Source organism: Tursiops truncatus, chromosome 3 (assembly GCF_011762595.2).
Source record: "Tursiops truncatus isolate mTurTru1 chromosome 3, mTurTru1.mat.Y, whole genome shotgun sequence".
In the NCBI taxonomy this organism is placed as follows: Eukaryota; Metazoa; Chordata; class Mammalia; order Artiodactyla; family Delphinidae; genus Tursiops; species Tursiops truncatus.
Window position 1 is genome coordinate 158771230 of NC_047036.1, and position 13895 is coordinate 158785124.

At 46.8% G+C, this 13895-nt stretch overlaps 1 pseudogene; it reads right to left on the reverse strand.

Annotated features, from left to right (window-relative positions):
- Positions 1-5195: 5195 nt before the first annotated feature.
- On the reverse strand, positions 5196-7164 carry LOC101331296 (SHC SH2 domain-binding protein 1-like; annotated as a pseudogene).
- Between the last annotated feature and the right edge of the window lie 6731 nt (positions 7165-13895).

The following is a 13895-nucleotide window of genomic DNA, read 5'->3' on the forward strand; positions in this document are numbered from 1 at the left end:
AAGATAACTATGGAATTAGCATATGATCCAGCAATTCTGCTCATAGGTAGATACCTGAGAGATCTGAAAACAGGAACTCAGACAGGTACACGCACATCCACAGCACTAGTCACAACTGCCAAAAGGTGGAAGCAGCCCAAATGTCCATCAGTGGATGAAAGGGTAAACAAAATGTGGTCCATTCATACGATGGGGTATTACTCAGCCATAAAAAGGAGTGAAGCACTGACACATGCTACTATATGGGTGAAATCTAAAAACATCGTGCTGAAAGAAAGGAGCCAGACACAAATGGACAGAGAGTGTATGATTCCATTTATGTGAAATACCCAGAGACGGAAGGCAGATTAGTGGTTTGGCGGGGCGGGGGGTGTGCTTCAGCAGGGGACAGGGAATGAGTGTTCATGGGGATGGGGTCGCTTTTTGGGGTGATGGAAATGTTCTAAAATGGACTGTGGTGGTAGTTGCCCAGCTCTGGGGATATACTAAAAACCATTAAATTGCACCCTTTAAAATGGGTGAATTGTATGGGATGTGAATTGTATCTCACTAAAGCTGTGATTCAAGAGAAAGAAACCCCACGCACGGCTCTTTGGCGGGAGCACGGCTGGCAGGGAGGGTCTGGCACTGCCGGCCACAGCCAGGCCCTACATGCCTCTTGGGCAGCAACCTGAAGCCCGAGAGGGAGCTGGTTAATTTGCTTTGGAAATTTGGATCTAGAAGTCCATCCTGGCTCCGGGTCCCTGTGCTGAGAACGGCTTCCCTGCCTCAGGCCTCCGCCCCTGTCCCTGGGATGCCAAGGTTTTTCTCCGTGGTGCTGTTGCAGGAGTGACAGCTTCTGCTTGGCTCAGGGGGGAAAATATGCTGAGATTCAGCGTCATATGAACCTGGATAGGTCACAGGGGACGGTTCTGGTCTGTGCCAAGCAGGAGAGCTGGCTCCAGGCCAGCACGGCTCCGCAGACACAGGGGACCACTCAGAAGTGGAAACCCCAGGGCAGGAGCTGGGATTTCCTCTCTACCTCTGGTCATGCACGGGGCAGGGGGTGTGGGGCCTCTACACACAGAGCCTGGTCACCTTTTCCTACATGCAATGCAGGGCAGCTGGGGGGGGGTGAGGGGAGGGGGGCAGGTGGGCGCACATTGACCTCTGCAACAGGGACAGATGTGGGGAGGTCATATTGGAAATTTGACTACTGGCTGCTTTCAGGATTCAAGGGAAGTAACTGCTAACGGGGATGGGGTTTCTTAGGGGGGTGAAAAAATGTTCTAGAACTAGACAGAGGTGAGAGTTGCACAACATCTTGAATATACTAAATGCCACTGAGTTGTTCCCTTTAAAATGGTTACTCTTCTGGTATGTGAATCTCACCCCCATAAAAGAAAAAGAAAAGAGAAGAAAAGTAAAGGAAAAAATCCATCTTGCTGCTGAGGAACCCAGGGTGGCCAGGCTCTCAGAGGGACCTGATAAAAGAAATTTTCACCTATTGAAATATAAGGAAGTCATTCTGGCTTATACAAGAGTTAACTTGAATTTGATGCTAACTAAAATAGCCTGTCTGTGGCCTGTCATACATACGTTGTACATCTGCTTTAATTATTTAAGAAAAGGGGACAATTGACCAGAAGTAAAGAGTGTCCACGTTAAAAATAAAAATTAAGGGGCTTCCCTGGTGGCGCAGTGGTTGAGAGTCTGCCTGCCGATGCAGGGGACACGGTTTCGTGCCCCGGTCCGGGAAGATCCCACATGCCGCAGAGCGGCTGGGCCCGTGAGCCATGGCCGCTGAGCCTGCGCGTCCGGAGCCTGTGCTCCGCAACGGGAGAGGCCACAACAGTGAGAGGCCCGCGTACCGCAAAAAAAAAAAAAAAAAAGATTAAATGCCCCTCTTCCTGGGATGCCAATGCTGGTCCTCCTTTGCTGATAAGACTCCCTTCCCAGGTGCAAGGCCATGCTAACTCACTGGGTACATGCTGGTCTGTTCTTTTGTTTGAACCACTGAAGAAATGTAACCCTGACTTGTTTAACGTTCTTTGTTCTGACAAGATAGAAAACCGTGCTGAAAACGCTGCTGCTCCGGAGCAGCTTCTCAGAGTAAGTTGGGAAGATGGCTTCCAGGCTAGTCCTTAGTTTGGCTCAAATAAAACTCTTTTCTATTCTTATTATAGATTGTTTATTGATAACAGACCCCTGTATAGGGCAGCCATCCAGTGGAGCAAGTGAATTTTGGAGCCAGATGTAAGTTCAAATTCTGACTCTTGCATTTACCAGCCGTGTGACCTGCAAGAAGTCAAGCCTTCTAATTGCCTCGGCTGTCAAGGGGAGATCAAAACACTTCCTTGCAGACCAGTTTGGGGATTAAAACTCAATTTGGAGGGACTTCCCTGGTGACACAGTGGTTAAGAATCCACCTGCCAATGTAGGGGACACTGGTCCGGGAGGATCCCACATGCCGCGGAGCAACTAAGCCCACGCACCACAATTACTGAAGCCCACGCGCCTAGAGCCCATGCTCCACACAAGAGAAGCCACCACAATGAGAAGCCCGCGCACCACCATGAAGAGTAGCCCCCCGCTCGCCACAACTAGAGAAAGCCCACGTGCAGCAATGAAGACCCAACGCAGCCAAAAATAAATTAATTAATTAATTAAAAAATTTTTTTAAAAAACTCAGTTTGGAGATTCAACTACTGGGACAGTGCCTGGCGTATAAAAAGCACTTGATAGAAAGGAATCATGTCCATCCAATGGAACACAATCCATGAAGCAATGAAAAGGAAAGAAATACTGACACGTGCAACGATATGGACAAATCTCAAAATGATGCTAATTGAAAGAAGACAAAGAGTGCTTACTGTACAGTTGCACTTATAGAAAATTCTAGAAAGTGTATACTAATCTAGAGTGACCCAAAGTGGATGCTTGAGAAAGAAGGGGAGGGGCAGGTGGGAGGGATTAGGAAGTGTCCTGTTATTGTCTTGTTATTGTGATGTAACAAGAAATCTATATCTGTTCTTCATCCCCAGCTCCTGGCACAGAGCTCCTAAAACCCCTGTCATTTCCTAAGTGACAAGGGCAACAGGAGCATCTTTTGTTAAAATATTTGGTTTCCATCCCCAGTTTCTGAAATAGGAGTGTCTTTTGTTGTTCATAACAAGCCACTTTCAACCACACCTGAGCTTCTGGTACTAAAGTGACTTCCAGAAATCACCTAAGGATGAGGGCTGGTTGCCCGGGGAACGAACCACACAATTAGAGGGTTGGACCTGTCAGTTCTATCCCCCGACCTCCTGGGAGAGCAGAGGGGCTGGAGGTTGATACTGAATCACTAGTAACCAATGATTTAATCAGTTGTGCCTAAGTCGTGAAGCCTCCATAGAAACCCAAAAGGGTGGGGTCAGAGAGCTTCTGAGTTGGTGAACACGTTGGAGGTGCTGGGAGGGTGACATTGTCCAGAAAGGGCACGGAAGTTCCATGCTCCTTCCCACATACCTTTTCCTGTGCATCTCCTCCCTCAGGTTGTTCCTGAGTCGTATCCTTTATTTAAAAAAACAAACAACAACAACAAAAAAGTAATTGTAAAGTGTTTTCCTGAGTTCTGTGAGCCATTCTAGCAAATTGTTGAACCCAAGAAGGGGGTCTTTGGAACTCATGATGTATAACTGGTCTTTCAGAAATCCTGGAGGCCTGGCCTTGCGACTGGCACTGGAAATGGGGCCAGTCTTGTGGGACTGAGCAGTTCACCTGAGCACTCCCCGTGTGGGGTTTGCGCTAACTCCAGGGGGGCTAGTGTCAGAATTCCTTGGTGTGGAAAACCCACACGTTTGGTGTCAGAAGTTCTGCGGGTAGAAGACAGCAAACAGTTTTCTTTTAGGTCCTGAGGGACTTTTGGGGGGGGTGACGGTTGTGTCCACTCTCTCAATTGCAGTGGTGGTTTCACAGGTGGGTACATGTGTCAAAACTTAGCCAGTTGAATACATATGTGCAGTTTATTGTACGTCAGCTATATCTCAATCAATCTGTTTATAAAAAACACACTTTTCCGATGCTTAGAGTGCACATAAATTTATTTGTTGCTGTTCCATTTTTTGTTTGGGTTTTTGTTTAATTTTTTAATAAATGTTTTTTATTTCATCATTACAATTTTAATCAGTAGGAATTTTAATGTCACATATACTTTTTAAAAATATAAAGACTTTTAAAAGCTGTATTTTACAATATGATATCAAGAACACAGAGCTGATACAAGTTGTATAGGTAATCATTTTGACTGTATAAGAAATCTGATCAGAATACTGTTATGGTGAAAGAAAAGCACTTTCTTATAATCATTCATATTCAGCAACAGTGAAAATGCTCTGTGTATGCACTGGTTCTGAATAACACGTTTCATTTCTGTTTCAAACTTGCTATGCTATTACTGTTTTGATGATTACATAGTTCAACATAAAAAGGCATTCCCACTCAGATTCTCAGTAATAAGCCTGATAAGGCAGAAAACCTCCCAATCATAAAAGCTTTTAAGACAAGTATTATGCAAATAAAGCATGGATATCGGACTCACTATAATTGGGATTAAAAAGACAACTATAGGGCTTCCCTGGTGGCGCAGTGGTTGGGGGTCCGCCTGCCGATGCAGGGGACACGGGTTCGTGCCCCGGTCCGGGAAGATCCCACATGCCGCGGAGCGGCTGGGCCCGTGAGCCATGGCCGCTGAGCCTGCGCGTCCGGAGCCTGAGCTCTGTGGCGGGAGGGGCCACAACAGTGAGAGGCCCGCGTACCGCCAAAAAAAAAAAAAAAAAAAAAAAAAAATAGAATACTGCACATTGAGGCCTATTGTGTTTTTGTGCACTCATCTTGCATTCCCTGCCTTTCTTCCTCCTCTTTGAAGTGCTAAAGTGTATTTATACTAGAAAGTTACTAGTAGACTTCATATGAGAACTGTGTGTTTGAAAAAGCAAGACTTTCTAGATAAGAAATCTCCAAATATTTTCTATTTTATGTTTTTATGACCTTCTTTATAAAGAGTGTTTCATGTGCAACACCTGCAGACAGAAATAAATCTACGTTTCCCTCAAACCCAATCGAATATATCAGATACAAAATATAGACATGAAGCAAAGTATGATAGCAGCTGTGATTCTTGGGGGCAGCAGGTGCAAAATCCAATCTTTTGCTATCTATTTACGTCACAGTGGTCAGAACAAAATTGTGCCGAAACTCCCTTTCCCATTCCACTCGAACTGGTTCCCCACAATTGAAACAAACATCTCCTGTGACATTAAGTTGTCATCAGCTTGCGTGATCCCCAGTTCACTCAACCTTTTCTTCTTCATCTGGCCTTTTTGTGTGGAGGCAGCAACTAGTTCATTTACAATTTCGCGATTGCTTTCCACTTGCTCAGAAAGGTCACTCTCACATAAAGCTCCATTTTACCAGTTGCACATTGAATCAGCTCTTCTAGATCCACTCTTTCAGCTACATCTGTCTCTCCACTTGTCTGAACTTTATTTTCTTCCGTTTCATCTTGGGCATTTTCTTGCCGGTCAGAGAAAATTGTAGGTTTCACCAAGACAACACCATAACCTTCGTTATTCTGTATGACATTATTCACCATGGATGTTTTGGGAATGTCATAATGTTCATCTAAGAAGTCCTTGATGAGGATCCCTTCTTTGCAGTGATGGATCTGATTGTCACTCAGGGTGCACTTACTCCCGGGATATATTTCTATACCTGCACCCTTGTCACCCTATAAATCTGAGTTCTTCATTAAAAATTCTGCTGACGTTCATACTGTGACCCCTGTAGTTTCACACTGCAGTACACAGTTTTCCAATGTAGACTTGCCATGGTGAATAATTAAGATTCCTTCCACGGCATCATGCTGAACAACTTTCATGCTTGAGATTTTAATATCCGCACCCGTACAATCCACAAAAAATTGTCTCCTTTGCCTCCCTTTTCTATCACAATATCATCTGGTAGACCATACCCTTCCAACTCAATGGAGTCGGTAATGGAGGATGCACCACGTACCACGTAATGGCCAGGACAAACAATAACAGTGTCGCCCTCCTAGCAGGCATTTATAGCAGAAAATGGATCACTATGGAACTGAATTTCTATTTCTTCCGTACAAGGCTCTGGACAAAGCTTATCCCTGAGCAGGGACTACAGCAGACCAGTCGAGACCACATGGGTGACCTTCTGGCCATTTGGACGGATGCCCTTTGCTTGTATATTAGAATTCTTCTGATGACCAAACACATATCTCAACAAAGGATTCTCTATGAGTTTTAGCTTTCGTTTCAACTGTTCGATCTCTGAATAGAATTTTAACCCTTCCAGCATGGAGATGTTTTCCTGCTCAGAATCAGAGTTACAATGTGACAAACAGCTTCTCAGATTTAAAAATTTCCTGTCACTCTCCTCACACTGAGTCAACAGATTTTGATAGTCAACAATAAGTCCTGAAGGAATTTAGTCTTCAAGAATGTCATAATGCAATCCCAGTCGAGGTTCAGCACATCTAATAAAATAATCATACTCATCCTATTCTCCAGCCAAACTCCTCCAAATGTTCTGATAGAAAAACCTGATATGCTCCGTTGCAAGTGCTGTCTGGTCAAATACTCCAGAACCATCAAACGCCATCCACAGCTCCTGCAACCAGTGTTCCTTCAGATCAAGGAGCTCTTTCATACACTCCAAAGTAAAAGTGCTCACTTGAGATTCACAGAGGTACGGGTCCAGGACAGTAAGCCTCCCCACTGCCTTCAAGGCTGTAAAGTCCACATCTGTGACTGTAGCCAGCACCTCGAACACATTAGTGTGCCAGACTGCCCGCCATCCAGATGATTCAAGGACCTTCTCTAAGAACTCAGCTGTGAATTCTTTTACCTCAGAGGCCTTGCAGTCAGCTAAATTGTAATCTTGATAAGCGCTGAATCACTCATAGAACAGAAGTTGACTTTCTGGCGCAAAACTTGGTCAACTAGTGCCTGGTTTATCATGATTGCTACAATCACTGCATGAATCTTCATCTTCGAACAAACCTTTCTCGAGGGGTCCCGGCTCCTCTTCCACAGCCCAGCCGGTACGCTCGGGGTCCGGCGTCGTAGCCTCCGACCCCAGCCCACCACCTGCCAGCAACCCATCATCCATTTCAAGTTTCCGGGGGCGGCCGCCCAGCCCAGTAATGTGATGACGCAGCTGCTTCTCTAATAAATTTTTAAAGGTCACACTCTGTTTACACTTACTACAAAATACTGGCCATATTCCCCTACATTTTTTTTAAAACAGTGGAGATGCAGGAGAATGGGACACAGGACCAAGACTTCCAAGGAGGGGGAGACATCTGAGAACTCTGCCGAGTGGGACAAATGGGTCTGAAACGTACTCTTGGACTCTGCCCTGCCTGGGTCTGGGAGAAGCCAGCAGTCCCCAGATGCCCCTCTGAACACAGCGATGTCACATAGCGCCCTGTCGACAGGAAGGAGCTCGTGGCTGTTCCGAGGAGCACAGGGAAGGGGGGAACGGTGAGTCTTGGAATGGGGGTACCCAGAGATCAAGCCAGGCTCCTCTCTTGGCCCCATGGGGCCCATCCCATCTCCTCGGGGCTGGGAATGCGCACAAGCCCAGCGAGGGCAGTGATGGGCAGGCGGTCCCCGGGCCAGCCACGTCCAGCCCGTCAGTTCTCAGGTCAGATACGGGCCCCGGGGCAGTGTCAGCGTGGCCCTGAAGGCCTGCAGGTGCCTTGCCTGCACTTCTAAGCGCATGCACCAGCCTTGCTATTCCACACTTGACGGCAGAAACGTCTGATAGGATGTCCCCAGAATCACTTCCCTGAAACCCCAGTCTGCTGGGTTTTCTCCTTCAGGGCAAAAGACACACCCTCCGTGATCATCAGACCCCAGACGGCTGGTCAGCTTGTCTCCCTTGGGACCCCCAAACAGCCACGTTGTCGCTGGGACAGACCCCAGGCATCCCCTGCAGGCCACCCTTGGGGGAACACTCAGAGATGCACCCTCTATACCCCTGCGGCTCCTTCTCAGCTTTCAGGTCCTGTCCGGTGCTTCCTCATTGTGAAGCCCCTCCTGGGGTGCTCCCTCAGCTGGGTGGCTGTGCCTCAGAGCGAGTCCCCATAACATGTGCCGTCTGCACCCGCCCACCTGACCTGGGGGCTGTCTACACCATCTACATCACCCAGGGCCATAAACCTTCAGGCAGAGTGCCATGCATCTGTCCTGGGAGGAGTTGAGAGTGCCAACTGAGGCCCTTCTCAGAGTCAGACACCTCCAGGCACCCGTGTGTGTGGGGTCGGCACCTTTGTCTGTCCCTTGGGCTTCAACCTGGCCTCGATCATTCATTCTTGGAGTCTCCCGACAGGTGAGAGAGCAGGAACCTGCCTCAGATGGCACGCCAGTTCTGAGATCTGATGGAGGAGAAAATCGAGAGCCAGACAATTCAGGCCCACATGGGCATCCTGGCTGGCTCTGCCTTCTGGGCAAACAGACTGGAAATAAAAGTGCCACAGTGAGCGCTCTGGCTCTGCCAGTCAGGCTGTTTCTGTCCTGGGGAAGATGCCAGCTCAGTGCCAGGAATGTTCTGGACACGCCCTGGGCCAGGAGAGAACTGAAGAGCCACTAGGCCACCAGCAGCTCCAAGCACCCTCTGCTCTGTGGGTGGACTCACCTGACTCTGCAGGAGACTGGGTCAATAGCAGGCAGGGCCTGAGATGGCCACTGGGCCAACAGTACCGCTGACCCACTTGCAGGGGGCCAGGGACAGACCCACCCCCCGGATGAGGTAGGTAGGTGTAGACAGCTCCCAGGTGATGTGGGCAAGTGTAGACAGCCCCCCAGGTGAGGTGGACAGGGGTAGATAATCCCCCAGGTGTGGTGGGCAGGTGTAGATAGCTCCCAGGTGAGGTGACTACTTCTTCCCCTTCTCCCCTTCCCTCATCGAGTACTATGGAAACCACCCACAAGGCCAGTGAACCACATGCTCAAAGGTGGACCAGGCCGGCCCAGCCCTCAGCAATACACAATATTTAGGAAGATCAATTCTAACAGGTGAGTTCCAGAACCTCTGACAGCAAGACTCACATCCCAGGGCATCAGTGGGGACCGAAACCTGGGATATAAAGCCAGCCCCAAGCCCATGGTCCATAGAGGACAACTCTTCCCACGGCGCACGTGGGTGGCCTCCCAGGTGTGACACAGGGACCAGGCAGCCCGGGAGCAAGACAGACCAGCTCCCAAGGCAGCTGCTTTGCAGGAGGAGACAGTTCACAGCTCCTTCGTGCAAACCTTCCAAGGCTCCCTCATCATCCTGGCTCCCCAAGCCCATGCCCCGCCCCCGCCCCCCCACCCCCACCCCGCACTCGGCCTCCTGCTGCTCTGTGAGCCAGAAGGGCTCATGCCTACCTCCCCCAGCTCATCCCTCCTCACCTGCCACATCTCCTATGGGCTTCAGCTCTGGGGACAGGCCTCACCCCTCTCCTACCTCTATATGGAGATATAATTCACTTCCTAGACAGTTCACCCAACTGGATAGCTACATGTAAAGAATAAAATGAGAACATTATCTAACACCACACACAAAAAAAAACTCAAAGTGGATTAAAGACCTAAATGTAAGACCTGATACTATAAAACTCCTAGAGGAAAACATAGGCAGAACACTCTTTGACATAAATCACGGCAATATGTCTCTGGATCTTTCTCCTAGAATAATGGAAATAAAAATAAGCAAATGGGACTAATTAAACGTGAAAGATTTGCAAGGCAAAGGAAACTATAAACAAGACCAAAAAAAAAAAAAAGCCAAAAAGACAATCTAGAGAATGGGAAAAAATATTTGCAAATGATGCAACCAAACAAGAAATTAATCTCCAAAACATACAAACAGCTCATACAGCTCAATATCAAAAAAACAAACAACCCAATCAAAAAATGAGCAGAAAGGGCTTTCCTGGTGGCACAGTGGTTAAGAATCCGCCTGCCAATGCAGGGGACACGGGTTCGAGCCCTGGTCCGGGAAGATCCCACATGCCGTGGATCAACTAAGCCAGTGTGCCACAACTACTGAGCCTGCGCTCTAGACCCCACGAGGCACAGCTACTGAGCCCACGTGCCACAACTACTGAAGCCCGTGCACCTAGAGCCCATGCTCCACAACAAGGGAATCCACTGCAATGAGGAGCCCATGCACCACAACGAAGAATAACCCCCACTTGCCACAACTAAAGAAAGCCCACGTGTAGCAACGAAGACTCAATGCAGCCAAAAATAAAAGAAATAAATAAATGAAAATAATTTTTTAAACATATGGGCAGAAAATCTAAATAGAATTTTCTCCAAAGAAGACATACAGATGGCCAGTAGGCACATGAAAAGATGTGCTAATTATTAGAGAAATGCAAATCAAAACTACAATGAGGTATCACCTTACATAGGTCAGAGTGACCATCATCAAAAAGTCTACAGATAATATATGCTGGAGAGGGTGTGGAGAAAAAGGAACCCCCCTACACTGTTGGTGGGAATGTAAATTGGTGCAGCCACTATGGAGAACAGTATGGTGGTTCCTTAAAAAAACAAAAATAGAGCTACCGCATGATCATGCAATCCCACTCCTGGCATATATCCGGGGAAAACCATAATTCGAAAAGATACATGCACCCCAATGTTCACTGCAGCACTATTTACAATAGCCAAGACATGGAAGCAACTTAAACGTCCATCGACAGATGAATGGATAAAGAAGATGTGGTATATTTATACAGTGGAATATTACTCAGTCATGAAAAAGAATGAGATAATGCCATTTGCAGCAACATGGATGGATCTAGAGATTATCATACTAAGTGAAATAAGCGAGACAGAGAAAGACAAATATATGATATCGCTTATATGTGGAATCTAAAAAAAAATGATACAAATGAACTCATATACAAAACAAATAGATCCACAGACATAGAAAACAAACTTACAGGTACCAAAGGGGAAAGGGGAGGAGGGATAAATTAGGAGTTTGGGATTAACATATGCACACTACTGTATATAAAATAACCAACAAGGACCTACTGTATAGCACAGAGAACTATACTCAGTATTTTGTAATAACCTGTAAGGGAAAAGAATCTGAAAAAAGAAAAGATATATATGTATGTATAACTGAATCACTTTGCTGTACACCTGAAACTAACACGACCTTCTAAATCAACTAAACTTGAATAAAAATAAATAAAATTTTTTAAAAATAAGAAAGTTAACCCATTTAAACTGTACAATTCAACAGTTTTTAGTATTTTACAGAGTTGTACAACCATCACCATAACCTATTCTAGGACATTTCCATCACCCCAAAAGGAAGACACCCGTCCCCATTAGCAGTCACTCTCTAATCCCCCTGCAGCCCCTGGCAACCACTAATCTGCCGTCTCTATACATTTGCCTGCTTTGAAGATTTCATGTAAACCGAATCATACAACGTGTGGACTTTGGGGCCTGGCTTAGCTCACTCAGCATGATGTTTCCCAGGTTCCTTCCTGAGGCACCCTTCACAGCTTATCAAAGTTGGTGGAGAAAACCAGCCATGGTTCTGCTGAGGACTGGAAAGGGCCCCACAAAGTCCCTGATGTGAAAGAGACCGTCAACAACAATAATAGCATCAATAATAATAATAGTTGGCCTTTATGATTGTGGTTCATCATACACCACGTACTGGGTATGAATCACGTCATTTTTCTTTTTGCCTTTTTCTCATAACCACCTCGAGTATGGATGACTGTTGTCTGCAGTCCTCACGTGAGGAGGCTGCATCCAGGAGACGGTGGCTGTCCCAGAATCTCACCGCCCTCCTCTCTCCCTCGCCCACGTTCCCCAGCCAGGTGCTTCCCTCCTGCACCCTGCTCTGGGCACTCAGTCTGGAAGGCTGTTCCCAGCAGCCTTTGCGTGGCCCATTCCTTCCTTGGGGGGTGGAGTCCTGCAGCCTCCTGCACCTACAAGGGTTCCCTGGGATGGCAGCCTGGAGACTAGGCACCAGGCAAAGAACTTGGCCCCAACTTAAATGTTCTCATTGAAAAAAAAAAAAGATCAACAAGGAGCTGTTTTTCAGTCAGATGTATTGAACAAATCCGTGAGCATCTTAAAAAAAAATTTTAGCATCCTCTGCTGGTATTAGTGCATGGACTAAACTCTGCATTGCATATCATAGTTTGATCAACTCTGCTGATCATTTACTATACCAGAATAATGTTGGGCTGGCCAAAAAGTCCGTTCGGGTTTTGACGTTATGGGAAACCCCGAACGAACTTTTTGGCCAACCCAATAGAACTGAGTTCCCAACTTAAATCTACACTATTTCCATTAAGATACAAGTCTCGAAGAGAAAAATCTCTTATTTACCGTTAATCCACAAATGATTTGTTTCATAGTATTGAGATTAATTTGCTGTTAGGAAAATTTTGTCAGTAAAAAAGTAAGTGCTGTTAGAATTGAAGGAGAAAAAGAGCTTGACCCCTGTAAGTGAGTTGAAAGGTATTCCCTGGCAAAAAATTATATCCTTAGTCCTACTTCTTGCCCTGGAACTTGTGAATGTGCTCTTAATTGGAAATAGGGTCTTTGGGTCTCCAGCTGTCAAAGGAGACGCAGGGAGACAGGAGATGCAAAGACATTGCATGGGACGGGGGTTAAAAAGGGTTACAGGAAAGAGCTCACGAAGAGCGGGTTGCACCCCAAATCACTCTCCTGTGAGACTAGATTACAGGTAGTGATTAGATCACAGGCAGTTAGAAAGTATAGCTCATAAATGTTTGTCTGTTCGAGGGTCATCATGTAATTTCACAAGTCATTTTGCATAAAATATCTTCAGAATTCTTCAAGACATGTCTTGTTCTGCTTCATAATTGCAGAATAATTGCAAATTGCTTTGGCTCAGCCATTGCCTGGGGCCGCCTTGCAACTCCGCAGATCTGCCCCCCTCCCTGTTTGTCCCTGACACCAAATCTGTGCACATTGATCCCAACGGCCTCGTGTTCCCGGGCCCCTCAAGACAGCTCAGGGAGGCTGATGCAGACACCGCCGTGTGACTGCACAAATCGCTGGCCCGTGGCCAGGTCAGCTCTGGCCCCGAAGGCCAGGAGCTTCTAGCTCTCCGCGGGGCAAGTGTGTTGCCAGCAGGAAAATCTTTGTTTGGTTTGTAAGTTGAGCCAGCCCACTGTGGAAGTGATGGAAGGGATAATAAAGATGGAAACCCTTGTGGTCATGGTGTGGTCAAGGCTCTGAACTTGGCTTTGATGGGCAACGTCGCGGGCATGGCCCTAGAGGGTTCTGCAGAGAGTTGACGGACATGACCCTCGACCCTTTCGCTTTCTGAAATCATCAGACATCTGCTGAGTGAGCTGTTTGGGAACTGGTCCCAGGCCAGGGTCGTGGAGGGAGCGGAGTGTGGGATGCGGGGCAGATAATCTCAAGGGCGCTTTTCATCAGGAACACACATGCGTCATTTTTAATCAATCAAAGAAAAAGACCAAATGCAGTTAATGAAGGCTCGCATACCACGCTGTGATGAAACTTCCAGAAGTCGGATGGGCAACTTTGTAAAACCTTGGAGACAGCTTAAATGTCCATCAGAAGGGAGAATGGCTAAGTAAATAAGGTTACATCCCCACAATGAGATATCAGGGAGTTGATAAAAAGAGCAAAGGAGAGCTACGTATGCTGACACAGAAAGATATATGACATATTGTTCGACGAAAGAACAATCTGCAAAACAGTCTGTATTCCTACAGCTGCTGTAACAAATTACCACCCGCCTGGTGACTTAAAACAACATACACTTATTCTCTTACAGTTCTGGAGGCCAGCAGTCTGAAACCAGTGTCCTCA